The sequence below is a fragment of the Zalophus californianus genome, chromosome 14 (assembly GCF_009762305.2).
Source record: "Zalophus californianus isolate mZalCal1 chromosome 14, mZalCal1.pri.v2, whole genome shotgun sequence".
NCBI classification, from domain to species: domain Eukaryota; kingdom Metazoa; phylum Chordata; class Mammalia; order Carnivora; family Otariidae; genus Zalophus; species Zalophus californianus.
Genome location: NC_045608.1, coordinates 17,159,983 through 17,173,593, shown reverse-complemented (window position 1 = coordinate 17,173,593; position 13,611 = coordinate 17,159,983). Strand labels below are relative to the sequence as shown.

The window sequence follows — 13,611 nt, the reverse complement described above, 5'->3', positions numbered from 1 at the left end:
GAGACACCACTCGCACAGCTGAAAAAAATAAAAATTGCCTTTAATGGGAAAAGACACAGAAACTTTGGAGATGTTACATGAAGCAGAAAGGAACAGAGCCCCCCACAGACAGAGATTTTCAGTTTTCCTGAATTCTCCACGAGGATGACGGCTGTTAATAACATGTGTGAAGTCTCTCCCTGTGCATTGCTCCAAGCTTCTCCTCTCATCTGCCCATTCTGGAGACTCTGGCTACCTGTCCCCTTGAAATCTGGTGATGGTCACTGATTCAAAAGAGCCCAGCACATTCCTGGTAGTTCAGTGAAGGGCTGGATTAAAAGATGGAACCTTCAAGAACATTCCACAGAGTACCAGGGCCGCCTGAGGTCCAATGGTGCTGATAGGACCACAGATATTTTTTCTGACCTTCTTTGTTCATATTTTCCAAATATATTACTCTGTGAATTAACCATGACAAGCTCTAGGGTAACAAAATAACCCCTAAATCAGTAGCTTAGCACAATAACTTTTTTTTTCCTGAACTAAAACCCTGATGCCCTCTTGTAACTATGCCATTTAGGATACATGGCTCTGACGGTTGAGGCAGCAGGGGAAGAGAGGGCATAGAGGTGCCACACCTGCACCTAAATGCTTTAGGACAGAAGACACAAGTGTCCTTTCAATCTACGCTTCTTTGACTAAATTAATCACATGGCAAGGCACTGGGAAGCATGTTCTTCACTTGTTTTGTTGGTTTTTTTTTTTAAGATTTTATTTATTTATTTATTAGAGAGAGAGAAATAGCAAGAGAGCATGAGCAAGGGAGAAGAAGGCTTCCTGCCGAGCAAGGAGCCGAATGCAATGCTGGGCTCGATCCCAGGACCCTGAGATCATGAGCTGAGCCAAAGGCAGGCGCTTAACCGATGGAGCTCCCCAGGCGCCCTGCATGTTCTTCACTTGTACCGGGAAGTCTACTAAACCACATATAGAGGACACTGGTAATCCTGATCATCCTCTCTAATGAAGAGTATTTTTAATACATTCACCAGGGTGAGGGATATTGTCACATTAGAATTAACCTATGAAGGAAATTTTGTGCTGTCTCTCCAGGGAACCATTCACAAAGGTCACTGGCTTTTGTAAAATAAGTGGATGATTTTCCAGGTCTCGGGAAGCTCTCAGCAATTTGCCGGCCCCCTCCCACAGACACCTAAACCTCCCCGTTCTGGAGGAAAGCGACCTCAGGGCACCAATCCCTGTATTATATGATGGGTGCAGGCTGGTTTGCCCCGAAACACAACAGTGTCACCTTGACTGCACAGCCAGCCTCCATGTGGTCTCAGGATGGCTGCCCCTGCTTGAGACATTGGCCTCCTAGAGTTTCATCCAAAGGCAGAATGAGGCATTTCTCTAGTGCAATTACTTTTATCAAGAAAGGACACCTCTTCCCACAATCTTCACACCCAGCACACTTGCCTTACATTGGCTAAGGCTGCACACGTGCACACACTTAAACCAATCACTGGCCAGAGTTGTAGAATTACCATGGTTGTATTGAAACAACCAACATCCAACCCCCTGGAGCTGGGAAAGGGGCCATGGTGTATCTAGATCAAATTGGGCTTCTATTAGCAAGAAAGAAGGGAGAAGTGGCTGTTGATTGGGAAATCAACAGTCTTCTATGGATGGAATAGGCAACGCTTGCTGTAGGTCAGGTTTCATCTATATATTCACTCCACAGATGTTTCTACTCAGTGTCAAGTGTCATGATGAGGGTTCTGGAATCAGAGAGGAACTAGACACAGCCCCTACCTTCAATGGATTTTCAATCCAGGAGAATTGGTCAGACATCTAATTAAATAATCATAGCAGATTGTGATAAATGCACAGATTAATGTCTAAGATATATATGGAAGAGAGTGTGGAGGAGAGACTTGAAGGCAACCAGGGAAGGCTTCTCAGAGGAGGTGACATTTGAGCTGGACTTTAAAGGCTGAGGAGGAGTTCACCAGTTAAACAATATGGAAAAAGCAGTCCAGGGAAAGGCAGAGATGAATGAACAAATGAATGAATTAATGAAAAAAACAACACGAGAAGATTTTTCAAAGAAAAAGAGGGCAGTGTCAGGTTTGGAAAGGCCTTTGAGAAGGTCAAGAGGAGTCTGTGGGTTGTAGTGTCTACGATTATATGCACGACTGACTGTAACTTCAGAGTAATTGCAGGGAAAGAAAATGAAGTACATTCAAGTATAGGAAGACACATTCAGCAGAAGTAATAAATCTACAAACCCTTCCAAACACAGACCTTTATGGGTATGAAGTATCTTAGGAACAGTCAAAATCAGGTACAATGGAGTAGTGTATCCTAATGTGGTAGAACTTAGGAACCACCTTTCTCCCATCCTGGATCTTTCCAAAGAGTTAACTCTTGGTGGCCAGTCCTCTCTCAGGCTACCGGGGAGACTGGAGAGGTTTAATCAAAGCAAACGGGAATAGCTGGAGAAGAAAGATGGCCAGTCCCCCATGGAGAGCATGTCCTTATTGCCATGTCATCCTGGGACTCTGGAAATGCATGGCCATAATGTGCTGACTGGGGTCTCTTCCGGCCTATGATATTCCCTTGCTTTCTTTTTTCTTTTCTTTTCTTTTTTTTTTTTTAGGGGAGGGAAGGGGTGGGGACGGGCACAGGGAGAGGGAGAGAATCCCAAGCAGGCTCCATGCCCAGTGCAGAGTCCAATGTGGAGCCCAACATAGGGCTCAATCTCACAACCCTGAGATCATGACTTGAACCAAAATCAAGAGTTGGATGCCTAGCCGACTGACTCATCCAGGTGCCCCTCCTTGTCTTTTTTTTCTGAAAATGATAATTAGCTGTCTTCAGTGATTAAAGTACAGGCTCACCTGGAGGCAGGGGTGGCTAATTTGACCCCTTAAGACCTTCCTTCAGCCTTTTATTGCAGGAGACAGCATGGTAGAGGGAATGTGATATAATAAAGAATATATCTGCTTTGGTCCAGGTTACTGGCTCAGTGTTTCAAAAACTCTTGGAATTTCCTAAGTGATAGGAGTATCTTTTGTTATTCATAATGAGCTCTTTTTGCGGGGTGGGGAGTGCAAGGAGGGGAGAGCTAGATGTTTTCAGGAGGTGGGGGGATTGGTTCTCAGAGGAACCATCCAAGTGATTAGAAGGTTGGACCTTTCATCCCCACACCCCACCTCTGGAGAGGGGACAGGGGCTAGAGATTGAGTTCAACCACATGGTTTAAATTAAATCAATGACTTAATTAATCATGCCTACATAATGAAACCTTGAGAAAAGCTCTTGGGTGTCAGAGCACGGTTGTAGGCATGCTCCTCTTTACCTCACGGGTAAACGTCCCTCCACATGTATAGCTTTAAGTCAGGTCACACATTCCTTATAATGTCCTTCAGTGGACCAGCAATTCTGCAATTTTTGTTTTAGGTTTCCCTCCCCATCTGCAGCCCTTCTAGCAAGCAAGTTACAGATCTGTAAATACTTCAGGGGCACTATTTTAAGACAGCCCTTTATAAATCAGAGTGCTTCTGAAACACAAATGGATGTAATCACCCCTTAATTTGCCTGGTTTGTGGGTTTGGATTTGCTTGCTTGCTTTATTTAGACTGCTTCGAATCCTGTTGTGGGCTGAGAATCAACAGTCTCAGCCATAAGTGAGCTAGCTGTTATGTTTTGTTTTGTGCAACACCAGGTGTGATGCCAAATGAATGATGTTATTTTTTTCCAATGCTGTAAAGTTACACATTCAAGTGAGCATTGTTCTTCAAAGTTCTCACCTTGAGAGCACCTGGAGCACCCCCACAGGATCCCTTCTCCCACTCCCTTCCCTGGGAGCCTGAGGCTTCTTCCAGTGCAGGAAGTGTGCAGTTTGGTTTTATATCCTTATGGGTAGCACATGACTGGGTCCTACCCACCCCTACCCTCTCCTTCATGGGTCTCCCCATTTCAGTTGATGAGCAAAAACATAAGTGAAGAGAAAAGGGTTGTGGGGGTTCAGGTGCAAGAAGATGGGGATTTGGACTAAGGAGGTGACAGTGGGGATCAGGAGAGGTAAACTATTTTTGGAGTCCACAACTCACTGGATGTGTGGAATGTGACAGTGAAGAAAAAAAACAGGTCACTTCTTATAATCTCTCACCAAAATTCTTAGTGACCCTTCAGAGGCTTTGTCATACTTTGGAATCAGAGATATTTGTGATTGTTTTTCCATTGTCTATCTCCTATACTGTGAGCTGCAGAAGGGCAGTGGGTAGTGGAGGGCTTAGCACACGGGAGGACCCAATAAATATTTGTGGAATGAATAAATGAAGGAATATCCTCTCCCCCTGATAGAAGCCTACACACAAACATAAACTTGCTGCATCCAGGGGTTGGGCCCCCTGATTTGGCTGTGAAGCTTGGAAGGTGAAAGCATTCCTAGTCCCCTTAAGCCCCCAGCATGGGTAGTCCAGGTACAGAAACACAACTCTCCAGACTCACAGAAGACACTGGAATGATGGCCTAATTTAGGACCAAACTGAGTTTTAGCAATTGTCCAGTCCAGGAGTTTTCCAGCTTTGGAGGTCCTGGACACTTCTGAGAATCTGATGAAAGCTATAGAGCCTCTCCCCTTCCCCAAATGTACATATAAACAGAATTAAGCACAGTATTTCAGAGATTACACTGACCACACATGGACCACCCTGAATTCTTGGTTAAGGATTTCTGATCTCTAACCTGAGGCTTTAGTTTTGCAAATGTGCCCAGAGAGGGGAATTGACTTGCCCCACATCACACAGCTGAACAGAAAGAAGGGGGAAAAAGCTTCTTTGAGCTCTGAGTGGTCAGAACGTCCTCGTCATTTCAGATTCCCTGCTTTCTCTGGGCAGAAACAGCCAGCACATTTATCCAGAGCTGGACTTTTCCATTTAAAATTCCTCATTTAGAAATGCATCTTCAGAAATTTCTTTGTACCAAAATCCCCTGAGACTAAGTTTAAGGTTTGGGGGAGAGAATTGCTGCACACTGATGTGTGTGTTGGAAGAGTTTGGGGAAAGTGGTTTCTGTTGTTAGTTAGGAGGGAAGTATTTTTCTTTTTTATTCTCTTTTTACTGTTTTCCCAAGTGTTTTCAAACTCAGAGGTGAACCAGAGCTCAGTTCTGCTCCATAGGATTAGCTAACAATCTTTGACAGTGCGGCATTCTCACTGGAAGTCAGAACCCCTGCAAAACACTGAATTATTCACACCAAATAGGTCACATTTGCTGATGGTGCAAGTAGAATTTTGTGTGTCAAAGAAAGACTCATTAAACTGAGTGCTTCAGTAAAGCAAGCATCACTGGGGCCTAATTTATTGGTGTTGCTTGACTGCTTCCCAAAAACGATGGGGGCTGCCTCTGTCCACATGGAGTAAGCCCATTTCTGGCCGTGACCAGGACGCATGTTTCATGAGGGCCTGCTCCAAGCTCTGTCCTTCATCTATGCTATTGGCATCTGGATATCAGAGTCTTCCATGCCCAGAGCTCTACAGGGGGCAGAACGACAAGACTTGTCATTTATTGGATGAGGGTTCCTAATCCAATGATGCTGTCTTTATCAGGAATAATTCGGTTGCAAGGAACAGAAATCTCCTTAGACTGATTCAGATAAAAGGAGGTTGATTGAATGGATAAAGGGGAGTCTTTTGGATCCCAATGGTAGGGAAAACCACTGGGCCTTGAAAGAATCAGGAGTCATCAGATAACTATGTTTTCTACCCTTTCCTCTCTTTCTCTCTGGAGCCCTATGAAAGAATAAATGAATGAATGGAGTGAATGGACATATAAGAACCCAACTGCATCAATTATGCCAGATGGCCCCACAACTTCTGTTTAAATATGGCTCCCTAACAACCTAGGGCCATTAATGAATGTAGCCTGATGATGATCGAGTCTAATCCTAGTAGCCAAGGGAGGCACCAATGCTTTGTTGCTGTCCGTGGTCCTAACCAACCATTGTGCACAAATATTTTTTCCTTCGCATTGGGATCCTGGTGGCCTCATCCAAACTGACCCAGGACATCTTAATCAGATTTTGAAAGAGGGTAGAGAAGCTAAAAAAGGAAGGGTGAAAGAAAAAGGCTATGACAGGCAGACGTGCCGGGCTACAGTCTGCTAGCAGTGACAGGAACTAAGCCGGACCCTTGGAGAGTCTATTCCAATGCACTCATGTTTGTTTTGTTGTTGTGGCTTTTTAATCTTCTATACCGATGAAGAAATTTGGTATTTTTCACAGTTGTAGGACAACTAGAATTACCGATCCTGTTCCATTCTGATGTCATACTTAGAAGTGTCGGGGAGCTCACTGCTTTGTAATATAGCCTAATCACATTGGTATTGGAAGCTCCGTTTTTTTGAAAACATTTCTTATGCCAGACTCAGTCTGCTCACTTGTGACCATCACCCTCTTCCATAAGACAGCCCTTCAGACTATTAAAATCTGCTCTTGCCTCCCCCTGTTCATCCCTTCTCCACCAGCTCACTCAGCCTCTCCCCAGTTGACCCTGGGATTCTGGCTATGCTGCCTCAGCACATCCTGGCTGAGCATCAAGTGGCACAAAGAGACTGAGGCAAAACTGCTGAGGTGGGAGTCTGGGCTAATGACAGCATCTGGATGCTCAGTTCCAAGCCATCCCAAGTCCTGCCCAGTTACAGGCTGCAAGAAGGTGCCCTGAATAGGCCCCAGGGATCAAATAAACCAATTAACCTGCTTCCATTCTGGTGTAATTTGCCAGTTTTTATGAAGGTGATTGTGCATGCACACAGCACCCGGGCATTCAGAGGGTGGCCTGCTGTTCATGTCAGCTTGTCTGCCGACAGAATGCTGTCACTTTCTCTAAGCCTGCCTCCCAATTCATGAGGCATAAGCTGAAAAGATTTGAAATCCAGTGTGTGGGTCTTACTTCATAAAGTCTCGCTGCTGTTGCCAGGATCCTGTGGCCCCGTCAGCCCCTCAGGTGGGTCTAAGAAAGGTGGTGTTCGGTTGCACCATTGCTGTTCTAGATTATAGACTTCGGAGGTTGGAATATCCAGGTTGAAATATCGGGGTGCTTTTCCTCACAAGCTGTAGTCAACACTTGGCGGCCACTTGCCCCACCTACCTATCTACAGTGCTCTGAGAACTGTGGCCAGGTTTGTGCCGTCATCCTTCTCCCCTCACCCCTCTTCCTGCCCCTGCTGATTGGACGAGGCACGTACACCTGATAGATGAGCTGAAAAGGCTGTTCTTCCAGAAGGCTGGAATGAGGACTGAGAGCTGCTAGTCAGTCTGTGCTGCACGTCGGCAATGGTGTGACCTGGGCAGCCGTGGCTGCAGTGGAGAGAAGGGATGTCTTCTTCTGGGAAGCCAGTCTGCAGACAGACAAAGAGAGAACAATGAAATAGAGGCCGGAGCTGGGCCCAGGAAGCATGTGGCCAAGAGAGAGACAGGGAAATGGAGAGACTTCCCTTAGACTCGGACTAGCAGGGCCCCACAACTCAGGAGAGCTTGCACTTTGGAATGCCTTCATGCTTTCCTAGAAATCTTCTAAGGCCCCTCTCTAGAGCCTGGAACCTGCTGGGGCTGGCTGCACCATCCAGGTAGGGCACCTTAAACTCAGACCAGCACCCACAGAAGCTCCAGTCTCTGCTCCTCTCCTGAAGGGATCCTTCACCACATGTATGGGGTTGACCAGATGCCCCAGAGATTGTGGTTGTCCATGGCCCTGGAGCTTCATGAGCTAATGGTTCACACTAGCCAGTATGATATTTCTTTAATGGCACTTTGTGCAAATGGTCCACAAAAATATGCCAACATGCTGATTTATTTATTTTTATTCATTTATTTGCCGATGTGCTGATTTGGATTGCCTCACAGTGTTTATAGAGCCAGGAGATCTACAGAAAACATTTGCCCTGGGACCTGCACACCCTAGTGACAGCCCTACCCTGCAGGTCCTGATAGCTTCCATTTCCTTCTTCCAGTCCTTCTGGAGGCCCTGGCCTCTATGAGGGGTGCAGTGCTCCCTGTAAATTCCTCTGTTTGCTTCAGCCACCTTTCAAGACTATTTTCTAGTATCCCGGCAGCCCAGTAGCCTCAACAAGCCTCTCCCTGCTCAGGGTTTCCATTGTCTGATCTAAGAAATGGGATAATAGCCCCAAATATCTCCTTCACAGAGCTGTTTGAGAGTTCATGCATTTTTTTTCATTTATCAAATGAAATGAGTGCCTGCCACATTCCAGGTGCTATGTCAGGGGCTAGAGATACAATAGGAGACAGACACGGCCCAAGCTGCTTTCTTATAAACCTGACACCTAGCAGGAGGAGACAGACAAGAACACATTTAAAAAATATGTGTCTGTGGTAATAAGTGTTAAGGAGAAAAATCAGGCAGAATGAGAGGACAGGAAATTCCTGGGGTTGTGGTATATGCTATTTTACATAGGGTGACTGAGGAAGGCTTTTTGATAAGATGACATTTGAGTAAAGACCTGAGGAGGTGAGGAAATGAGCCATGTGGACATCTAGGGAAGTTTTATCCTTGCAGAGGGAATAGTAAGTGCAAAGGCCCTGAGGCAGGAACATGTTTGGCATAATGCAAGAGGAACACAAAGGCCATGTGGTTAGAACACAGGGAAAGAGGGAAGGGAAGGTCAGAGATGAGTCAGGAGGTGAGGAGAAGGTCAATCCTATAGGGCCTTGAGAGCCATCATAAAGACTTTACTTTTTCCTTTGAGTGAGATGGAAAGCATAGGAAGGTTTTGACAGAGGAGGGATGTGATCTGAATTACATTTTCATACGATCATCCTGACTTCTGGGTCTAAATTAGACTGGAAGGGAAAGAGGAGGGTATTGAAGCATAGGCATAGGCAGAGAACCATTTGTGGGGCTATTATAATCCTCTAGGCAAGAAGTGGTAGAGCAGCCTAGTATCAGCAAAGGTGGTAAGAAGTGGTAGGATTCTGGAAATATTTTGAAGGTAGGGTTCATAGGCTTTTCTAATGTGCATTGTGAGAACTATACCCATAAAGCACACATCTACCACTGTGCCCAGCTAAGGCATGGAGATCTGGTGTGTTTGGGTCAAGGATCCCCACACTGTCTTCAGAGAACAATACTTCATCTGCTCCTGGATGTGGGCCATGGCACCAACACATGAGCCCTGGCCCGCCCAGTCTCCCTAAGGTTAGACGAGGCAGGTGATGCTGTCCCCACAGCAGAGAGAAGGACAGAATGATGCCCTTCTTCTCAGTCTTCACTGGGTCTCATAATCTATCCCATCATCCCCATGAATTAGAAAATGCAACTATCTTGGGCGCCTGGGTGGCTCAGTTGGTTAAGCGACTGCCTTCGGCTCAGGTCATGATCCTGGAGTCCCGGGATCGAGTCCCGCATTGGGCTCCCTGCTCAGCAGGGAGTCTGCTTCTCCCTCTGACCCTCTGACCCTCTTCCCTCTTGTGCTGTCTATCTCTCATTCTCTCTCTCTCAAATAAATAAATAAAATCTTAAAAAAAAAAAGAAAATGCAACTATCTTGATGGTGTCCACTGTTCTGTGGCCCCAATCATAACACATAGTCTCTTATCCAGACAGAGGACATTTGTGGAACTGCTTTCATGGGCTGCACACAGATGATAGAAAAGGTTTTAACATCCAGACCCTGCTCCAGAGAAGCCCCTGACCTGGTGAAAGAAACAGAAACATATAAAAGATAAATGAGTACAATAAAATAGTCTTTTGAGATAAGGACCAAACTGGACATATAAACAAGGTGCTTAGAGGCATTATGCAGAGAGGATAGGACCTACTCAGTAGATCAGAAAAAAGCTTTGCAGAAGAGAAGGCATTTGGTCTGAGTCTTGAAAGGTCCATAGGTGTTTTCCCGGTGCTTAAGGATGAGAATAAGATTCCAGATGGTATTTGCCAAGGCACACAGGTATAAGAATCCATGGACTGTCTGGGGAAGGACCGACGGCCCCCTGGGGCAAGAGTGTTGGATTCACACCACCAAGTTGACCAACAAAGAGGAATGAACCCCGCTAAGGGCCAGGCACCGACGATATAGTGGTGAATATGCTAGGACTGACACACAACTTCCTGGAGCGTCTACTGCTTGAGGGAAGAACTTCAGGGAATGATGTTCCTTAGATCCTTCCATGGAAATATTTCCGTAACACCCTGCACTTCCTTCGCTCTTTGTAGCTGTCATCTGGTGATCTGTCATGCTCTCCAATTAAGCTGTGAGTTCTTCAAGAGCAGAATGCTGTTTACCTCTTCTGCATCCCTTATGCCCAGCACAGTTCCTGGCACATAGTGGCTACTCAAGACGCACGCAAGGAAAGAATAAAAGAATAATTAATGAAAAGGTGGTAGGGTTAGTTTGTGACTGGCCTGTCTCGGCTCCCAAGCCTCTTAAGGGAAACTTACTATTGCTTCTATTCAATGCAACAAGGCAGGAATTTTCCTTAAGCCGCAATAATTGCATTACCCTAACACAGGATTGAATTAAACACAGCCTTTAACATGAGTGATTAAAAATGCTTCACATCTCCCACTGGCACTTAGAAGTCAGCTCTCCTCCTGAGCCATTCTCTTCCTTCATTGACTTCTCCTTATCAGGGACGTCAAGATCATTGGCATTAAGAAAGCACATTATGTTGGCTCTTTTCTTTTTCAACACTGCAAAAAGAAACAATTTGACCTTTCATAAGGAAAATGGAACCTCGAGCTTCCCCTACATGGCAGCGGTGTCTGGGATTTCTTATCTTCATGTCAGGAGACCTTCTCTCCAGCCAGGCAGGACTAGGGCTGGGGAGATAGATGAAGACTATCTGATACTATTTCCTCAAGAGAAAATGCTGAGGAGAAGGTTTATTAATAGTGCAGACCAGCCCTGCCAAAGGCTACCGTGAGGAGGAGATGGACAGTGAGGAGGGGGGCACCCACCTCCAGGGTCACAGTGAACTCTGCTGACATTTCATCTCTGTGACATCTGTGCAGAGGATCCCAGGCTGTTTTCCTGGGGGATGAAAAGAACAGAATGGCCACAGTCAGGAAATTAAAATGGAAAAAAATGGACTGACCCAGCAGCCAGAAGGGACAGAATGAATCCCCTCTTGGAAAAGGGCAAGTCTCTGTAAGTCTTCTGTTTGGCTGGAAGAGATAAGAGATGTGACTGTTGCCATCATCTGCTGATTAGAGCTCTCTTTTGTGGTTACATTTATACCACGAAAGAATTAGAAGTGCTTGAGTCCTTGGAGTAGATTACCAAATTACCTCAATCCTTGTCTCCCCTCGCCCTTGCCCTTTGCAATGAGATTCTGCGGCAGCTCCCACCAAGGGGCGGGGCCTATCCCCCACTTCCGGAACCCGCCTGGACTTTGTGACTCGCTTTGGCCAATAGAACACCAGTGGAAGTGTTATTAGGCCAATTCCGAGCCTGAGCCTCAAGAAACCGTGCCTACTTCCGTTCTCCCTGGAGAATCTTCCTGGCTGTCCCGTGAATGGCATGGGCTAGCCTGTGGGAGGGTGAGAGCATGGGAGTCAGACTCAATCCAGAGTAGTAATCCCTGCTGAGGCCTCAAGCATGCAAGAATCCAGCCAGGGTCAGTAAATCTGTCTACCCAACTTGTGTCTGAACACAGATGTAAGAATGTGTTTAGCTGAGATGAGAAGGACCACCCAGCTGAGCCCAGCCTAAGTTGCCAATGGCAGAATTTCAAGCTAAATAAATGGTTGCAATTTTAAGCCAAAGGGTTTTGAGTGCATTTTTGTTATACACCAATAGCTCACTGATTCACTCCTAATCTTGTTCAAGCACTAATAGAGGACAGGAGGATTTAGCACTTTAGAAGATACTAGAGGGCGCCTGGGTGGCTCAGTTGGTTGGGCGACTGCCTTCGGCTCAGATCATGATCCTGGAGTCCCGGGATCAAGTCCCGCATCGGGCTCCCTGCTCGGCAGGGAGTCTGCTTCTCCCTCTGACCCTCCCCCCGTCTCATGTGCTTTCTCTCTCGCTCATTCTCTCTCTCTCGAATAAATAAATAAATCTAAAAAATAAAAAATAAAAAAAAAGAAGATACTAGAACTCTGAAATAGAATGTAAGTCCTATAAGGGGAGGAATCAAACAGGCACCACAAGTGACCCCGGGCAGGTGATGAATAAATCTTGTTGGGTTGAATTTGAAGACCATGCAGAAAATTGGTCATCTTTAAGAGGATGCTCTCATGAGAATGTGTGCAACTTGCCTCTCTGGAATAATTATTACCCTGATTCAAGCTTTGGTAAGAATGGCTGGCAAGACCAATTGAGCTTCTTGAATTTAATCTAAAGAGGTGTGTGGCCTGGTTAAGAAGAGCCAACTAATAGTTAAACATCTCTGCCCCACACACGCCCAGTCCCACAAGATGGCTCCACCAACTGCCTGGTTCCTAAACCTGGAGTCAGTCCTGACATCTCACCTCCTCCTCTCCACTGGGCCTCCATGTCCTATTGCTAATGTCTCTTAAATATATCTCGATCTATTTCTTTCTTGCCACCACCCTCATTTAGACTTGAATGACCGTATCGGCTGCTTAAACTAGTCTCTTACCTAACCTCATAACCTCCAACTCATTCTCTGCAGAGCAGCAAGTTCGGTCTTTCCAAAACACCATTCTGGTCACCCTCCCCTTCTAGCCTTCAATGGCTCCCCATCAGCCCAACAGCGTTTCTTAGTCTGTGTGTGCCCCTGATGACTTTCCTCCCTCTCTTCTCCGTGTTTTGTCACCAAAACACATACCTTTTCTGCAAGGCTGAACTGTTTGTAGTTCTCCAGACCTGGGATATTTTTGAGCTGAGACAGTCTTCCCATTCCCTGTTCCGTTTCCTGGCTGTTCCCTTTCTTCTTTTCAGGACTTACCTTAGATGTCAGTTTCCTTTCCTGATCCCCAGGTTGGGCAGGATGGAACCATCTCCTCTGTGGCCCTTCGGCTTCCTGTGCACTTGGGATCTCACCGAGGTGTCAATGCCCGTTTTTTTCCCTCCCTTGTCCCCACCACTAGACTGTGAGCTCTGTGAGGCGGGGGCTAGTTCTTTCATCTCTGTGCCTAGTACAGACCTGACTTACAGTAAGCGGTTGGTTGAACGGGTTGAGCAGCCCCTCTGAGAATGAATCCGATTTGAGGGCAAGCTTCTAGAGAGAACTACAAAAGCCGGTTTACCACTTGCAAGTGACACGATCTTCTGGGCAGTGGGTCACAAGTAAAGAGGAGCAGTAACTAACATCTGAATCAGGCACACACATGGACCAAATGCATGAATCGTTGGTTCTCATTAGACTTCAGTCGTCAAGGTTGAGATTTGCTAAGTGAGTGTTGGTGTGTATTAAGGGCTTGTACCAGGCACTGTGCTAAGGACTTTATAAGACTTTTCTCACCGAACTCCTTTCAGCCCTGGGATAAAGTAGGTTCTAACACCATCTCCCCTTTTCAGATGAAAATGCAGAAGCACAGAGAGATTAATTAACTTGCCTAAGGTCACTCAGCCAGCTGACTAGGTTAAGGGAAATCATTTTGCTTGAGTGTAGGCTATCTATGGGAAATTCAAAACAATGGCACCTT

General features: G+C 46.0%; 1 long non-coding RNA gene across 1 annotated transcript; it reads right to left on the bottom strand.

The window, feature by feature from the left end:
• Positions 1 to 6,767: 6,767 nt before the first annotated feature.
• Positions 6,768 to 11,362, bottom strand: LOC113913333. Its single transcript, XR_003517159.1, has 3 exons — positions 11,287 to 11,362; positions 10,957 to 11,029; positions 6,768 to 7,382 (listed from the first exon to the last, which is right to left on the bottom strand). It is a non-coding gene; the product is annotated as an uncharacterized LOC113913333 (long non-coding RNA).
• Positions 11,363 to 13,611: the final 2,249 nt, after the last annotated feature.